The sequence below is a fragment of the Ovis canadensis genome, chromosome 10 (genome assembly GCF_042477335.2).
Source record: "Ovis canadensis isolate MfBH-ARS-UI-01 breed Bighorn chromosome 10, ARS-UI_OviCan_v2, whole genome shotgun sequence".
NCBI classification, from domain to species: Eukaryota; Metazoa; Chordata; class Mammalia; order Artiodactyla; family Bovidae; genus Ovis; species Ovis canadensis.
Genome location: NC_091254.1, coordinates 96,986,454 through 97,005,788, shown reverse-complemented (window position 1 = coordinate 97,005,788; position 19,335 = coordinate 96,986,454). Strand labels below are relative to the sequence as shown.

Sequence of the window (19,335 nt, the reverse complement as noted above, 5' to 3'; positions counted from 1 at the left end):
ATGCTCAAAATTCTCCAAGCAAGCTTCAGCAATACATGAACCATGAACTTCCAGATGTTCAAGCTGGATTTAGAAAAGGCAGAGGAACCAGAGATCAAACTGCCAACGTCTGTTGGGTCATTGAAAAAGCAAGAGAGTTCCAGAAAAACATCTGCTTTATTGACTATGCCAAAACCTTTGACTGTGTGGATCACAACTAACTGTGGAAAATTCTCAAAGACATGGGAATACCCGACCACCTTAACCTGCCTCCTGAGAAATCTGTGTGCAGGTCAAGAAGTAACAGTTAGAACTGGACATGGAACAACAGACTGGTTCCAAATAGGGAAAGGAGTACGTCAAGGCTGTATATTGTCACCCTGCTTATTTAACTTCTATGCAGAGTACATCATGAGAAACACTGGGCTGGAAGAAGCACAAGCTGGAATCAAGATTGCCGGGAGAAATATCAATAACCTCAGATATGCAGATGACACCACCCTTATGGCAGAAAGTGAAGAGGAACTAAAAAGCCCCTTGATGAAAGTGAAAGAGGAGAGTGAAAAAGCTGGCTTAAAACTCAACATTCAGAAAACTGAGATCATGGTATCCGTTCCCATCACTTCATGGCAAATAGATGGGGAAACAGTGGAAATAGTAAGTTACTTTATTTTTCAGGCTCCAAAATCACTGCAGATGGTAACTGAAGCCATGAAATTAAAAGACGCTTGCTCCTTGGAAGAAAAGCTATGACCAACCTAGACAGCATATTAAAAAGCAGAGACATTACTTTGCCAACAAAGCTCCATCTAGTCAAAGCTTTGGTTTTTCCAGTAGTCATGTATGGATGTGAGAGTTGGACTATAAAGAAAGCTGAGCACCAAAGAATTGAGGGTTTTGAACTGTGGTGTTGGAGAAGGCTCTTGAGACTCCCTTGGACTGCAAGGAGATCCAACCAGTCCATCCTAAAGGAAATCAGTCCTTGAATATTCATTGGGAGGACTGATCCTGAAGGTGAAACTCCAATACTTTGGCCACCTGATGCAAAGAACTAACTCGTTTGAAAAGACCCTGATGCTGGGAAAGATTGAAGGCAGGAGGAGAAGGGGACGACAGAGGATGAGATGGTTGGATGGCATCACCGACTCAATGGACATGAGTTTGGGTAAACTTCAGGTTTGGTGATAGACCGGGAGGCCTGGTGTGCTGCGGTTCATGGGGTTGCAAACAGTCAGACACAAGTGAGCGACTGAACTGAGTGACTCACACTGTCACTTTCACTCCTGACATTATGTGTAAAGTGTGGAGGTGACAACCATGGTTACATAGTAAAGGAGATTCACAAGCAAAGTGCCCAAGGTGCCCCCTGCTTTCTTGCTGCTTATAGGAAAGTGCAAAAGGATTCAAACAAAAACCTTTTTCTGCCTGTGAGAGAAAACGTAGTTTGATGAATTTGAAAATTCTCAGCCTCTAGGTAGCAAAGCTATTGAAATGAAGACATGGCTTCAAAAGTATCACACACAGTCAAAACTGAAGGTCTGACTGCGGAAAGTTTGCTGAGACCTCAGAAACAGGTAAAGATCAGATGTGCACCAAGTGGTTCTTTGAAGACCTTCTCTCAGGTCCTCTCCACCATCCTGTTAATATACGCACGACCCAGAGTAGGTTTGATGTCGTGTTTGTCTCTGAGCCATCTCAGAAGGAGGCCAAAGGACAGAAGGTCTCATCTTGCCCTGTTGTGTGACTTTTGTCCAGAGGAGTGAACCCCACTGTGAACCCCACCTCGGGAGATCCACAGGGTTCCTGAAAAAATTGTCTCAGCAGACACACTGCCAGCTTAGCCTGGAAGGGACCAAGAGAGTATAAAATGAAAAGAGACCGAGGGAAAACACCCAAGTTCTGCTGGCAGGACACAGTCTCAGAAGACTACTCAACTGCAAACATATGCCTTCTTTCATGAAAAAAGGATGAGTCAGAGGACAGGACCACAAGCCCAGAGAGGGGAGCCAAGAGCCACAATCATTCCCAAGCTTTGGAAACAAATCCAGAAACTCGGAGCCTGGCTGCAGTTCACAACTGCAGTAGATAGAGGCTCCTTTCTGTCTTGCATTTCTCCTCCCTGCCGAAGGGCAATGCATCCAGCTCTCGTTCCTGGTCACTCCCACCACGGTGTGCTGGGTGTACTGGGGGCAGATAATTTGTGTCTTCTGTTTTGCCCATCCATAGATGGAGAGCTTTATACTGGAGACCTCATTCACATCTGATCCTGATGTAGACAAAGAGTTTTGTACTTTGCTGATATTATAATGGGATGAGACTCTTGCACAACTTGGGAGGGTGCAAATTACTTTGCATGTGGGAGGGAGGTAAATCTTTTGAAGGTCAGAGGATGGACTATGGTGGGCAGACTTTAAGGTGGTCCCCGTGGCCTCTGCCTCTTTGTGTTTCCATCCTCGAAATCCCATAGACAGAGAAGCCTCGTGGGAGTCAGATAGGATTTAGAAACTCAGTAACAACAGCAACAGAATCCCTTCCACTTGGAAGGCAGGACCCGTGATTTGCTTCTTCATCAGTATAATAATACAAGGTGATGGGTGGTATTCCATAACCAGCCCGCATTGTAGAAGTCTCTGTCTTAGTGGCAGGCTCACCCCAGCCTCTTTGTCTCTCTTCTCTCTCTTCTTTCTGACTTTCATAGACAAAAGCTGTGATGGATCCTATAGCTGTAAAAACTGAACCATGAGTGCACGGAAGCAGATGCTTTCCCAATTGAGTCTCCAGTTGAAAACTCAGCTGTTGAAACTAACAGCTCTTCTCACCCCATTCTCCTCTCTCTGAGACCCTTCAGCGATTAAAGATGGTAATGTATGTCAAAGTGCTCACCAGTGCTTAGTTCACATGAAGCACGGAAGAAATTCTTCCTCGTTCACATTCCTTTGCTTGGTAGTAGGAAAAATTCAGACAGACTGTAGTACATTTATTGTGTGTGCGTGCTTAGTCGTGCAGGTATATCTGAATTTGTGACCCCATGGACGGTAGCCCGCCAGGCTCCTCTGTCCATGGGATTTCCCAAGCAAGAATACTGGAGTGGATAGCCATTCCCTTCTCTAGGGAATCTTCCCAGACCATGGGTTGAACCTGCATCTCCTGTACTGGCGGGTGGATTCTTTACCACTGAACCACCAGGGAAGCCCATTTATTACCTGCCTAATGGAAAAACAGACTGGTTCCAGATAGAAAAAGGAGTACGTCAAGGCTGTATACTGTCACCCTGCTTATTTAACTTATATGCAGAGTACATCATGAGAAACAGACTGGGCTGGAAGAAGCACAAGCTGGAATCAAGATTGCCAGGAGAAATATCAATAACCTCAGATATGCAGATGACACCACCCTTATGGCAGAAAGTGAAGAGGAACTAAAAAGCCTCTTGATGAAAGTGAAAGAGGAGAGTGAAAAGGTTGGCTTAAAGCTCAACATTCAGAAAACGAAGATCATGGCATCTGGTCCCATCACTTCATGGGAAATAGATGGGGAAACAGTGGAAACAGTGTCAGATTTTATTTTTGGGGGGCTCCAAAATCACTGCAAATGGTGACTGCAGCCATGAAATTAAAAGACGCTTACTCCTTGGAAGAAAAGTTATGACCAACCTAGATAGCATATTGAAAAGCAGAGACATTACTTTGCCAACAAAGGTCCGTCTAGTCAAGGCTACAGTTTTTCCAGTGGTCGTGTATGGATGTGAGAGTTGGACTATAAAGAAAGCTGAATGCATGACTGAGCTGAATTATCGATTACCAAATTACCAAATAGTGATTACCTATTCAGTTCAGTTCAGTCGCTCAGTTGTGTCCGACTCTCTGCGACCCCATGAATCGCAGCACACCAGGCCTCCCTGTCCATCACCAACTCACTGAGTTCACTCAAACTCATGTCCATCGAGTCGGTGATGCCATCCAGCTCTCTTATCCTCTGTTGTCCCCTTTTCCTCCTGCCCCCAATCCCTCCCAGCATCAGAGTCTTTTCCAATGAGTCAACTCTTCACATGAGGTGGCCAAAGTACTGGAGTTTCAGCTTTAGCATCATTCCTGCCAAAGAACATCCAGGACCGATCTCCTTCAGAATGGACTGGTTGGATCTCCTGCAGTCCAAGGGACTCTCAAGAGTCTTCTCCAACACCACAGTTCAAAAGCCTCAATTCTTCAGTGCTCAGCCTTCTTCACAGTCCAACTCTCACATCCATACACGACCACTGGAAAAACTGTAGCCTTGACTAGACGGACTTTTGTTGGCAAAGTAATATCTCTGCTTTTCAATATGCTATCTAGGTTGGTCATAACTTTCCTTCCAAGGAGTAAGCGTCTTTTAATTTCATGGCTGCAGTAACCTATTACCAAACTGATAATTTTTCAATCTCATTTCCCTCTGCTTAGCCAATTCCAACCAAACCGACTTATTACACTTCATCCTTTCAACTTTATGAATATCTCATGTCTTCCATCTGAAATGTCCTCTGAAGGACTCATTCCTCAAATTTCAAATCCTACTCATCTGTAAAGTCACAGCTCACATGACGTTTTTGCCAGATGATCTACCCTAGTGCCTTTGGCATAATAAATCTTCTCCCTACCACCCAGAAATTTAGAATTTGAGATATTCCTTATAATTTTCTGCCTTGTAATCTTTTTATCTGATATCATATTCTGGATTGGCCCCTTGAGGATATGAATCATGCTTTGTGAGTCTTTTATGCTTCAATGTGTCTTGTGTTTATTGAGTGATTCACCATATACTTATTCACAAATATACGCCGGCCCAGCTGCCCCACTGCTTTTCTCGAAACCTTCTGTTTTCCTGATTCATATCACCACTGTTGTTTTTTAGAGGCTTTATGCTGACACTTACCGAACAGTTTCCACTGCGGCAAAACTCATTGCTGCGGGGGAGAGAAAGCACACACAACATATATCCAGGTATAGCTCAGTCATCGACAGCTCAGACCCTGGAAGAAAAGTGCCTGAGCTGAACCTAGACTTGCCTACCTAGGGGCTTCCCTGCGGCTCAGATGAAGAATCTGTCTGCAATGCAGGAGGCCACCCTAGTTTGATCCCTGGGTCAGGAAGATCCCCTGGAGAAGGAAATGGCTATTCACTCAGTAATCTTGCCTGGACAACTCCATGGACGGAGGAACCTGACTGGCTACAGTCCATGGGGCCACAAAGAGTCAGACGTGACTGAGCGACTGACACTTTTTACCGACTTAGACAAGCTCAACTTTTCTGTGTCCAAGATTCCTCTTGTGTAAAGTAGGGCAGTGGTGGTGCCTGGTTTATGCAGTTGTCATGAGGACTATGTAAGTGTGTGTGTGCACGCACACATGTGAGTTCATATTAGAGCTATATTTAGAAGGCTGTATCTCATCAGTTATATTTTTATATATAAATGAGGAGGAAAAACAATAAGTGCAGAGGTTCTGTGATACACGTAACAACAGAATGTGAATTGGAGAAAAAAACTTTGTTTGTACCAGAAACCCTGTAACGGGCATTACCAGTCTTTTTTTTTGGCCCTTTCTCCCACAAAGTGGCAATTGCAAATCATAGAAGCTGGGAGTGACTTTTGCCCACCAGGGGTTTGTCAACACTGGAGAGCTTTTGATTTGTCAGGACTTGGGTGGTATGACTGGCCTCAAGGGGTCAGAGGTCAAGGATGCTGTTAAATATCCTACAAGGAGCAGAAAAGGTCCCCTCCCGAGGTAATGATCCAGACCCAAATGTCGATAACGGTGAGGCTGAGACTGATTCACCTGAAATGTAAGGAAAGAAGCCCTGATATTCCTTGTAACTCCAAAAGACCATGCATAATCACAGCTTCATTGGAAGTCAGTTTCTCATTCATAAACCAAAAGCTAATTCCTGCTTCTTCCTTTAAAAGTGTTAGAATGTGGGTTAATTACTGTTTGCAGAGTCCTTTGAAGATGTGAAGTACTCTGCAAATGCTATTTATTATTAATTACCAGTCTGGAAGACCGTCCCATGACCCTCTGTCTGGAGGACCCCAGCCAAGCCTCAGAGGCCCGAGAGACACTGCGTGCTTTTTGATAAGTTGGAGCGTTTATAATGAAAAAGATAGGAATCAGGACCTGAGCCAATTTTTGATGGCTGGGATATGAGTGTATATAAATTGGCTCATTAAGACCAAGAAAACTATAGGTTTTTCTCTGGGGTATGTTTGCTAAATCAGAATACATTTCTCTCAGTTTTACCACACTGTATGTGTAGGGGGCAGGGGATTAGCAAGAATCCACAGTACAACTTTAATAATTACAAAGAAACAAAATGAATTTATAGAAAAATTCTACTGTCTGTATTTATAAACTGATTTTCTCTGGCCCACGAGTCACTGTGTAATTTGGATTGGGTCTGATAAAATGAACACAATAAAGTGATTTGCAAAATCTAAAAGAAAGAGTATAATACAATGTGTTTTATCTCTAGGTATGAAGTGTAAATCATGTCCCATAAATATAATTTAATCCTTTGATGGGATGAATGCCTTTAAATTTCAGTATATCTCTCGATTTTGCCTAATGTGACCATTTTATTGTTAGGAGATAGACTCTAACCTCTAGATTTAAATAACAGTGCTATGTTTAACTCAGCCTCAGCCTGGATAAAGTCTTTGTTGGCTACCTACTGGGGTAAAGAATTCTGAGCTGTTTGGTTTTGCCGAATTCCGATGGATGCATATGAGAACTTCAGTGTTTTATAAAGGTAATGCTTCATGTCACTGAGGGAAACCACGAATGATTTAATAAGTAGCTTGGAGACAACAGTGTAATCATCTAGGAAACAAAGCCTCTTTCGTTGTTTAAATACATCTCAAATAAACAGATAGATGAAAATAGAAGGAAGCCATGCAAATAATACAAATTCAGGAGAAGAGTGTTGTAAGTACTGAAAACAAAAACAAAAATAGAAGCCAGAGAAGAAAAGATTGCTAAATTTAAGGAATAGAATTTGTAAAAATACTCCAGTAAATGCCATAAGTCGAAGGAGGAGACACAGGAAAAGCATTTGTAACGAAATACCAGAAAAATGAATTTCCTTTACTATGTAAAGACCTCTGAGAAGAAAGGCTATCAACTAGATAAAAAATAACAAATAGAAGTATATTAAAAACTGTTCAAAAACATAAAAATATACTTCTAACAAAACACAAGGTTTTTAAACTTAAAAAATATATCCTCCTCATCCATAACAATGACAAACTATTTTTCTTCTTGCCATTTGATTTGCAAACCAAAACTTTGAAAGTATTTTGCTGTTAAAAATGTGAGGAAAATAAATATTCTCATGCTTTTTTTGATGCAAATATTTACATCATGTATATATTGGTATTCTGAATGAAAATAGCCAACAAAATTTAAAATGTGCTTATAGTCTGTATTTTAAGTGAGTGAATTTTCAGAGATTTATCTTTCACAAGTTGTTACACATATACAAAAACATATATTTATAAGCATAGCATAGTTGCTGTAAAATTATACTATGATGAAGAAGAGAGAATAAATTAAATATGACAGAAGTTTGATTAAATAAATGATGGTACATTAGCCCATGATAACATGAAACCATAGCTTCCTGGTTTCCATCAGGGTAAGCTTATTAATTGAAGGAACTTCCTCTTTTGTATAGGAAATCCTCATGTAAAATTAGCTTAAAATTTTTTCAGTAGAGAAATCTCTTGATGTATTTCTCGTACTATTGTCTCCTAAGAATAAATTCATTAGAAGGTAATCAGGAAAATACTTTTTCAGACAATCTGTTACAACCAGGCTCCAATGCCAGCCTTGGTAGGAGCAGCTGCCAGACTCATGATTCACTGAGCAGGACAATAAATTTCAACCTTATTTGATTTTGTTAATTAGCGTAAATGAGATCACTGTAGGAGCAGTTGCTAATCATCAGTTGCCATCAAATACCTGATGGGAGAGGTGGAGACGATATGCATAATTTTAATCATATTCATTTATTTTAACATAGTAGGAATGTGGGGGTTACATTTTTCATGAATTCTCCCAGCAAGAATACTAGGGTAGGTAGCCATTCCCTTCTCCAGGGGATCCTCCTGACCCAGGGATCAAACCCAAGTATCCTGCATTACAGGCAGATTCTTTACTGTTTGAGCCGTCAATGAAGCCCTCATGGTTAGCGTCACTCTTTACAATGAAATTCTGTGTATGGAGAGACATATATGCAAGGGAGCTTGTCACAACACTATTTGCAATAGAAAACATTGGGGAACAATCTAAATGGTTAAGTCAAATAAAGAACTTCATATAATGACATAATACAGCTATTAGATTATTGAGGAAGATTTCATAGCACACAATGTGTGCAAAAGGGTATAGTGAAGTGAGCCACTCATTCATGTCTGACTCTTTGTGACCCCATGGAGTATACAGCCCATGGAATTCTCCAGGCCAGAATACTGGAGCAGGTAGGCTTTCCCTTCTCCAGGGGATCTTCCCAACCCAGGGATCAACCCAGGGATCATACCCAGGTCTCCCACACTGCAGGTGGATTCTTTACCAGCTGAGCCACCAGGGAAGCCTGCAAAAGGATATAAACACTATGCAATTTAAAAAAAAAAACTTGCATGGAAAAAATATAACCTGTGGATCATATAACAAAATTTGAATATGAATTCACTGTAAATGAGAGAGTTATGAGTGCTTTCTTGTCTTGATGTTTTTCTGGATTTTTTAGTACTTTTGTACCAAGGGAAAAGTTCCAGGAAAATTAAATATGAACTTGAAAAAAAAAATGAGATAGTGAAAAATGAAATTGAACACTGAAATCTGAAGTCTTATTTTTCTCCCCCGGTGAAACTCATAAGATATGCCCATTTTTTCCTGTTGGCTGATTTAATTTTTCCGATTCCATTTTAATGATTCCTTCATTGTTTCACAAGTTTATACTAATGGAAAAAAGGAGACATGTTTCATTCTAATTGTAAGTTGTTGGGTACAATCTGATTCTAATTCATTTTGCTGATAGCAAAATAGAGCCTGTAGACCTGCCCTCCAGCCCGTCTGCTGATGGGAGAAGGTGACTGGGCCCAGAGTATGAGATAGAGTAGAAAGTGTGGAATATTATGAGAATGACCCCTGCATACACAGTTTTTAAGTTCTTTAAACAAAGACCTGATTCTGTAGTACAGCATATCAGAATAAGGTTTTCCCTGGTGGCTCAGTGGTAAAAAAACCAGGCTGCCAATACAGGAGACGAGGGTTAATCCCTTGGTCAGGAAAGTCCCCTGGAAGAGGGCGTAGCAACCCACTCCAGTGTTCTTGCCTGGGGAGTCCCATGGACAGAGGAGCCTGGCGGGCTACGGTCCATGGGGTGGCAAAGGATAGGACGAGACTTAGTGACTGACCAGCAGCGCAACAAACAGCAGGCAACGTTCTTCATTCACGCCGGCCTTCTCTAACTTTTCTTTTCTCTGAACTCCGACTGTGTTTCTAGCCTGAATAACAACAACAACAAAAAAAGGATTGGTACGTAGGCACTCTGTGTTATCTAGAGCCATAGTAATCTTAATGGGTTTTTTGGGGAAATTTAATCTTTACTTCTATTTTGGGGGGATTTTTCCCACTCCACTTGTACTTTATATAGTGAACTCCTATCATTAATTGATTAAATATTATGTACTATTGCAGTCTTAAATTTGTATTTTTATCTTAGTAGTGTTAGACTGGAAAACTGGGAGAGTGTCCAAAAGGGGCCAGCTAAATATTATTCCATGAGGCTGCTCATGAGGAACTGATGGAACAGATAGCAGCATAAGAGGAAAACAAGGGATGATAAAAAAATTCCTTGCTACTTATTGTTTTTCAGACCTTTGAGCAGAAGTGGCCACAGGACTTGCTGGGGGAGTGTGTGGTAGACTTTGTACCCTTGAAGAAGGTATGAAGTGCTGGGTGTTGTCAATGACAAATTGGTACTTGCGTTGGTGCACACCATCTGCCTCTACAAGGATGAGATTGTGCGCTGCTGTCGACCGCCCCTGAGAGGTGTTCAGAGTGGAGAGCAGAAATGAGGCATGCCGTGCTCCTGCTGACCTTCAACCGCCCCTGAGAGGTGCTCAGGGTGGAGAGCAGAAATGAGGCACGCCGTGCTCCCGAGAAACTGGCAGAACAGGTCTTCAGAGAGTTAAATGTTCTCAGGGGCTGATTTTATAAGTGCAGTTCTTGCATTTCTTCATGTCTAGAAAAGCAGTAAATTCCTTCCTGGTGACGTCTTCTCCTGGTGACTGGCAGCAACATTCTGCAGAAAATATGTGCTTTATTGCATGCATTTCCCAGTCACCAAAACCACAGATATACTGACCTTCACCCTACCGCTTCAGAGCAGTCTCTCAGAGCTATCTGGGGTGCCATCTCCCGGGCTATAGTACTCATTTTGCCCCAAATAAAACTTGACTCACAACCCTCACTTTGTGCATTTTTAAAAGTCAGCAGTGTTCTCTGACTGAGAAAATGGGGAGAGATATGGAACTTCCCTGGTGGCTCAGAGGCTAAAGCTTCTGCCTACAATGTGGGAGACCCGGGTTCAGTCCCTGGGTTGGGAAGATCTCCTGGAGAAGGAAATGGCAACCTACTCCAGTATTCTTGCCTGGAAAATCCCATGGACGGAGGAGCCTGGTAGGCTACAGTCCATGGGGTTGCAAAGAGTCGGACACGACTGAGTGGCTTCACTTTGGCTTTCGCTGCAAGGATGGACTCTGACACTGGGGGCTACAGGCTCATGGAGAATGGGTTGGAGTAGTGTTTTGTAAGACCCTCCTTGGCTTTGGAACCGGGGCTGAAAGCCGCATGAGCCTGCACCTTCGCTGTTCTGCTCAAGGTTCACATAGAATAGATGCTGCCTGTGACCATCAGCAGACTGAAAACACCATTTCACAGAACTGCTTCCGTAACACTGTGAGGTAGTTTTGTCCATATTTTACAACAGGAAGAAACTGAGGCTTGAGGATGTTGAAATCTTGCCATACGGTGTGGACGGAAGGAGAAGTGTAATGTTATGGTGGAGACGCCGGGCAGACTCTACCCCAGCCTGGTGATCGAGGGCCTCAAGTGGTCTTTCCTCGGTGGCTGTGTCCTTCCTGTCTCTGTGTGTCCCCTTCTGATGAGAACACCAGTATGATGAGATTACAGCCCACCTTCAGGACCTCATTTTGAATAATCACCCCCCAAACGCCCTTCTCAGTTCAGTTCAGTTCAGTCGCTCAGTTGTGTCCGACTCTCTGTGACCCCATGAATTGCAGCACGCCAGGCCTCCCTGTCCATCACCAACTCCCGGAGTTCACTCAGACTCACGTCCATTGAGTCAGTGATGCCATCCAGCTGTCTCATCCTCAGTCGTCCCCTTCTCCTCCTGCCCCCAGTCCCTCCCAGCATCAGAGTCTTTTCCAATGAGTCAACTCTTCTCATGAGGTGGCCAAAGTATTGGAGTTTCAGCTTTAACATCAGTCCTTCCAAAGAACACCCAGGGCTGATCTCCTTTAGAATGGACTCGTTGGATCTCCCTTCTCAAGTAGGCACATTTTAAAGTAGCTTCAATGCATGAGTGGGGCTGGCAGGGACACAACTCAGCTATGATAGCTTACTTTTCAAATGTGGGGATGAAACCGTGCATCTTTAAGAACCGGGCTTCCCAGGTAGCTCAGTGGTAAAGAATCTGCCTGTAGTGCAGGAGACCCAGGTTCGATCCCTGCTCTAGGAAGGTCCCCTGGAGGAAGAAATGGCACCCCACCACAGTATTGTTGCCTAGAGAATCCCATGGACAGAGGAGCCTGGTGGGCTACAGTCCATGGGATCATGAAGGATCAGACATGACTTAGCAACTGAACAGCAGCAAATATTTAAGAACCATCAGTGAAACATCTCCATTCTACATCTCAGACGGGATGAACAATACTTTGGGCACATCAGCTCCGAGTCCTTGCTCATCTTGAACAGAGCGTTTCCTGAGAGGTGCCTGCAGGGCCTGGCGGGCACCAGCCCGGCGACTGCTCAGACCCTGTGCTTTGTCCTTTCCTTCTTCCTGCACGTGGGCTTTCCCCGTCCCGCCCTTTCCTCTTTCCTTTCGTATCCTCTTCTCATCCGGCTTCTCATTCCTTGCCTGAAATTTATGCATCTGAAAATGTTTGGTTCTTCTAATCTGAGACCTTTTCTTTCTGTGACATGTTATTATACAAACATGTTTTTTTGTTCTCTTTAAGAGTTAATATACACCAGTAGTTTTAAAGAAATGTCTAGAAAATTCCACAACATTTTTGTTGTAATGTAACCTTCTTTTTTCTTCCCCTTTTTTAGATTTGAGTGTCAATCCAAAGATTCACTATCACTCAGTTTTAGAGGGAGATAGAGGTTGAGGTAGATGGGTGCAATTTTTTCCTTTTGGTACTTTAACTTTTTGGAAATTATGGCTGCAAGAGAGTGTTTTGTACAAAATGAGAAAAGGTGGAAAATTTAAACCAGTCGATCATAATCTAAACTGAGGAAGGTCTGAGTTAACTTTTAAAATTTTGTTATATAAATAAATTATATGGGCTTGAGTGAGCTGTAAGATTTCCCTAAACATCTAAAGGATTTTCAAAGAGGGAGAATGTCTGTAATTAAAGTGGTAAATCTTTAAGTAAGCAGTACTTAAATTATGCAGAAGCTCTTGAATAACTTGCTGGAAATAAAACCGAGGCAGAGAGTTAGGGTATAAATATGCATGTTATATATTACATATAATTAATACGTATTATATATAATTATACATAGTATATGTTACATATAATTAGTGCATGTTATATATTATGTAAAATTATATGTAAGTACATGTATATACTTTTTTAATTTGGATTGGTATACTTTTGAGACATTAAATATATTAAATAATTTTTTAAACTAGTACAAGTGTATTATATATGAAATGACAAAATAGATTAAATATCTTAGAATCATGGAGTTCTAAGGAGGCTTAGCAATCACATAAGTTCTTACTCAATTTAATAAGAAGAAAACTGAGACGGAGAGAGATACATATCTCAGCACTAACAAACGTGTCTGCAAACCTAAATGAGTTCCATCTTATGATTTTAACAGTCAAGTGAAATGAAAAGAGATGCAAAGAAATTCAACTGGAATACATGACCAATTTTAAGGAGGAAAAATTGGTATAAACATTTCAGTTCTTCCTACTGCTGGACACAGATACTCAGACGTGCTTTGGTTCCATGACGTCAGTCTGTTCTCTGAGGTCAGGCAGCTGTGGGAGATTCCAGATGGGTGCGCGTTTCTTGACAGCTCTCCCGGCCAGAGGAAGGCCTGCTTCTCCTTCTCGGGAAACTTGGCTGGCCTGTGATGGCCTTGGCTGACAGAGTGTGGGTGAAAGTGATGCCCTGGTGGTCCATGACTTGCTTTTAAGAGAACTGGCAGTTCCCACATTGACCCTGAGGCCTGAACCTTTGTGTCCGGTGTCCAGCTGCTCTGCTGAAGGTACCATCTAGAGATGCTCTGAATCTGGGGAGTAGGAGAGGGCCCTGCCTGAACTCCTGGCCCTCAGATTTGTGAACTACAATGAAATGACTGTTATTTAAAGCCTCTGAGTTTGGGGAGAGTTTGCTATGCTGTAATGCATAACTGGACTATTTCTGGTTGGACTAACTTAGGAAGAGATTTACCATTAATTTCAGGGAATGACTGTTTTTGCAAAAAACTAAATTGACATAATAGCTTAAGGTGTTGTGGTTAAGTCAAATATAACTGAGACATATTCATACCCTTAAGATTCATCCAGAGGCCATCAGATTCCCCTAACACGCAGGCACAGGTTTTCTTGTCCTTAAAGTGCTGGAAATAATTGTGCTCTAGTGCCAAAGGATTGATGCTTTCAAACTGTGATGTTGGAGAAGACTTTTGAGAGTCCCTTGGACAGCAAGGAGATCAAACCAGTCAATCCTAAAGGAATCAACCCTGAATATTCACTGGAAGGACTGATGCTGAAGCTGAAGCTCCAATACTTTGGCCACCTGATGTGAAGAACTGACTCATTGGAAAAGACCCTGTTGCTGGGAAAGACTGAGGGCAGGAGAAGGGGTTGACAGAGGATGAGATGGTTGGATAGCATCACCGAATCAATGGACATCATTTTGAGCAAATTCTAAGAGATAGTGAAGAACAGGGGAGCCTAGTGTGTTGCTGCCCATGAGATCGAAAAGAGTCCGACTTGACTTATGGATGTAACAACAGCAACAAAATGTCCTAGCAGCCGAGACTGTGGTTCACAGTCCTGGACCATCAGCTTGATGGGAGCTTGTCAGAAATGCAGGACCTCTGGCTCCATTCCAAACCCCCTGCAAGATTTTAACAAGATCTCCAATTATTCATTTGCACTGTAAATATTGAGAAGCACTAATATAAACAGTTTTATTAGACAGACAGGAATTGGTATAAATAAATGTGAGAGGAACATTCTTAATTTTATTGCAGAGTGCTCTTTCTTCTAGAATGTTTGGACTCTGGTTAAACCTAAAAGGAAAGTTGTTCACTTTCATTTTCTGCTTCCTTATTCATTTTCCTCCAATATTGGGTTGTTGTTAAAGGCAGAATTTCTCCAAATCTACAAATATTCAGAAACAGGAAAGTATACTTTCAAACTGGGACATGCATCATATATGTATTAAAGTTATAGCTTTATTAGATAAGGAATTATATAAAAGCTTTTATCAGTTCTTTGAAAATAAGTTCTTTAATAATATTTTACAAGTTAGGCTCCCGGGAAAACAGAGCCAACAAAAATATTATTACAAATGGAATAATTAAACCAGTTCAGGTTTCTGGAGCTGGGAAAAGGAGCAGCAAATTTGCAAAGCATCTAGACAAGAGTAGCTAAATTTATATTAATAAATTTAATATATAAGGTGACTTCCTCTGGGAAAACTGGTAGCCCAGTTTTAGAATCTGAAACTGAAGTGGCTCAGTCATGTCCGACTCTTTGCGACCCCATGGACTGTAGCCCACCAGGCTCCTCCATCCATGGGATTTTCCAGGCAAGAGTACTGGAGTGGGTTAGCCATTTCCTTCTCCAGGGGATCTTCCCAACCCAGGGATCAAACCCAGGTCTCCTGCACTGTAGGCAGATGCTTTTCTGTCTGAGCCACCAGGGAAGACAGCCCAATTGTAGACCTCACACCAAAGGCTTCCTGGTCATATCCCAGGGGATATTCTTTTGACATTTTCCACTGTTGCCACCTACTGGTTAAGAATGAATTTTCTTCTGCTGAGTTTGCTGTTGGATATTCATTGACTTGTATGTTCCTTGCGTACATGCTCAGTTATGTCCAACTCTTTGTGACCCCATGGACTGCAGCCCACCAGGCTCCTCTGTCCATGGAATTTTCCAGGCAAGAATACTGGAGTGGGTTGCCATTCCCTTCTCCAGAGGATCTTCCCAACCCAGGGATCAAACCTGCATTTCCTGTGTCTCCAGCATTGGCAGGCGGATTCTTTTCCACTGAGCCACCTACTTGTAAGTTTATCTTTAAATAATTGGGCAGACATAAATTATGCTAGACAGTAGTGTTACAACAAGACACTGTGCTTGTCTTAAAGAGTTCATGGTTTCGTTCAACAGAAAGACTGGAAACCAGAGGGCACAGGAGCTCCTGGGAGAGGCATCTCCTCCACTCTCTGGGGTCAGGGAAGAATTTTCAGAAAGAAGTACAAAGACATGGTTCTAATGCAGGGTCCCAGTGTCAGAAAGCCTGTAATGCATGAAAAGAAACTCAGGGAGGAAAAAATAATGGAAATCTATGTGCTTTTTAAATTGTTTAATTTGAGGAATAAGTCTGTTGATTGAGCCCTATTATGGTTTGTAGAAAACACAGAGAAGAGGTGGTTTCAGTGTAAATCATGGAAAGATTTTTGAAAAAGAGATTTTTCTTCATGAGTTATTAAAGATGAGCCATCTATATCCTTTAACAAATATTTATTAAGCACCAGCTGTGTACCAGGAGAGGTGTTGTGGCTGAGGATTAAATAGTGATTAAGACCATGAGACAGCTTGCCTTCATGGCTCTTGAAGATTCAGAGGAGAACAGGGGAAAATGAGCAAAGGAATTTCAATAAATTATGAAAGTTTTTGGATTGGGGGAACAGAAGGGTTGGAAAGAGGCTTCCTTGAGGAAGTGATGTCTAAGTTGGGGGAGAGTGATTAACGGGGGTGGGACTTGTGGGCAAAGACAGAGGGTTGCAGGCAAAGAGAACAGGACCAACAGATTCTGTTGAGGGTTTTACTTTTATCCTGAGGCAATGGCAGCTTCCCTGGTGGCTCAGAGGTTAAAGCGTCTACCTGCAATGCGGGAGACCCGTGTTCAATCCCTGGGTCGGAAAGAAAGATTCCTTGGAGAAGGAAGTGGTAACCCACTCCAGTATTCTCACCTGGAGAATCCCATGGACTGAGGAGCCCTGGTACAATCCACAGGGTCACAAAGAGTCAGACAGGACCGAGCAACTTCACTTTCACTTTCACTTGAGGGCAATGGCAAGTCAGGAAGAGATTTAAAAGGGAAGTGATCGTCAGCCTGGCTTGCTAGAAAATTTCTTTCTGGCTCCACCCTGGAGGACACATTGACAAGGAGTGAGAGTGGGAGTAGTGTTTTCGCATGCCTGCTCAATCTCTGACTCTTTGCCACCCCGTGGACTGTAGCCCACCAGGCTCCTCCGTCCATGGGATTCTCTAGGCAAGAATCCTGGAGTGAGATGCCATTTCCTCCTCCAGGGGATCTTTCCAACCCAGGGATCAAACCCACATCTCTTACGCCCTGCATTGGCAGGAGGATTCTTTACCACTAGCGCCACCTGGGAAGCCAGAAGCAGGGTTACCTGTTTCAAAGCTGTTCATTATTCCTCTGACATTTATTTACATAAATTCCCATCCTTCTAAGAAAGCTGAACTTTCACTGGGCCCTGGGAGGGGCAGAGGTGTGCCCAGATGCACAGACATCTTCAGCAGGAAAGCTAGGAATGGAGCTGCCACCGTGTGTCCCCTGCTGCGCTTGGCCCTAACCCTGCTCCCTCTAGACAGAGTCCAGTAGCCAATGAGTTAGTGGTTGTTAAGGGATACAGGCCAATAGGCTAATATTACCAAGTCTTTGAAATGTGTCTCAACCCTCCAACTTCAAGGGACAGGTACTACATTCCCTTCTAGTGCTTATGAGAGATGTCACACGTTCTAAGGTTCTGCTTGGGGTTAGCTAAATTTAATCAGAAGGGGACAACGAAGGTTGAGATGGTTGGAGGGCATCACCGACTCGATGGACGCAAGTTTGAGCAAGCTCCGGGAGTTGGTGGTGGACAGGGAAGTCGGGCATGCTGCAGTCCGTGGGGTCGCAGAGTCGAACATGACTGAGCGACTGAACTGAACTGAAATTTAAAACACTAGGAGTTATGTTTTCTAAGCTACTTATGAAATTCTCCAATATTATTTTCCAGGCTTCCAAATGAATTTATCTCTCACTTTGGCTCAAAGTTTAGCCATAGCACAAAACAAAAACATGGTTCTCATTACACATCCCTAAACTCTGTGAAGCAGATATCTGATAACTCCTGGAACAATGGGAAAAAATTCAAATAGATATTTTATATATTTTCCCTAACATTCTGAATAGAGATTATTGATGTTTTATCTCAGTGTCTCCTATTTGTTGAATCATTTTCTCATTTGATACTCAAGTATTTCTAAATAACATGAGAAAAAGTTTTATGATATTAATAATTTAAATTCACTTAATTTAAAAATGCAATCTTTTGAATGTCACATTTATCTCACATTCTGCTTTTCATTAAAATATCCCCTGAAGCATGGGTTTTGTAACTAAGAGAGCCTTTACAGTTATTATCATAAATACAAAGAGCCTCACAGTCACATTGGTCTTTTCACAGACCACATGGCCTTTCTGAGCATTTTAAGATCTCATTTAGTTAGTTACAGAGCCAGCCAGTGAGAGCAATTGCTCAGATGAATATCGGATGACTGAATGCTTTGAGTAATATGTTTTACTTTATTTTGTGTAAATGTGAAATTTTTTCAAACATGGCAAGGTTCATCACCTCCTCTGGTGAGGGGAACAGTTCCTGAGAGTTCCAGCAGGTGGTAGCATAGATTATTCCAAAAAGGCGGAACAGCCTCAAAAAAAAATCCAAGCACCAACATGCTGTTGTTTCTCATTTTACTGCGACTGAGCCAGCCCCCTACCCTTTAATGTAAAAGGAACATGCCTGGACATGCTAACAAGGAAAATAACTTTTCAGTACGGAGATGACATATCATGCTAAACATAATCATAATTAAAATAGCTCAAATATGTGACTGCTGTGCTGAGTTGTCTCAGTCGTGTCCAACGTGTCCGACTCTTTGCTACCCTGTGGGCTGTAACTCACCAGGCTCCTCTGTCCATGGGATTCTCCAGGCAAGAATACTGGAGTGGGTTGCCATGCTCTCCTCCAGGGGATCTTCCCAGCCCTGGGATTGGACCCAGGTCTCCCACATTGCAGGCAGATTCTTTACCATCTGAGCCACCAGGGAAGCCCACGAATACTGGAGTGGGTAGCCTACCCCCTCTCCAGGGGATCTTACTGACCCAGGAATCAAACTAGGTTCTCCTGCATTGCAGGCGGATTCTTTACCAGCTGAGGACCAGGGAAGCCCAGCTAAAATATATTGAGGGCTAAATCTATGCTTCCCACTGTTCTAAGACCTTAACAGGTATCTTTTATTTATTACTCATACCGGTTTGTCTGTGGTTATTATTAGTGTCTCCATTTCAAAGACCAGGAAACTGAGGCAGGACCAAGCTTTCACAGCTGCTAAACGAAGGAGGTAGGTATATAACCAGGCAGTCTGGCTCTAACATCCAGTCTTTGAACCACTTTATCATGTTTAATTGTGGGATCTGCAATCCCTTATGAAAATCCAAAGTATTAGGAAAAATACGATGAGTTTTCAGAAAAGAGACCTGAGTATTAACTGCATGCTAAGTCGCTTCAGTCGTGTCCGACTCTGCGACCCTATGGACGATAAACCACCAGGAGCCTCTGTCCGTGGGATTCTCCAGGCAAGAATACTGCAGTGGGTGGCCATTTCCTCCTCCAGGGGATCTTCCCAACCCAGGGAGGGAACCCCCATCTCTGAAGTCTCCTGCACTGGCAGGCAAGTTCTTTACACCAACACCCTGGTCATTGTTAAAAGATGGAGAAATTGCTAGGTTGTTAAGGAGTGACACAGTAAGAAGTAA

General features: G+C 42.5%; 1 non-coding gene across 1 annotated transcript; it reads left to right on the top strand.

The window, feature by feature from the left end:
* The first annotated feature begins 11,700 nt into the window (after nucleotides 1-11,700).
* On the top strand, nucleotides 11,701-11,771 carry TRNAY-GUA (transfer RNA tyrosine (anticodon GUA)). Its single transcript has one exon. It is a non-coding gene; the product is annotated as a tRNA-Tyr (tRNA).
* Nucleotides 11,772-19,335: the final 7,564 nt, after the last annotated feature.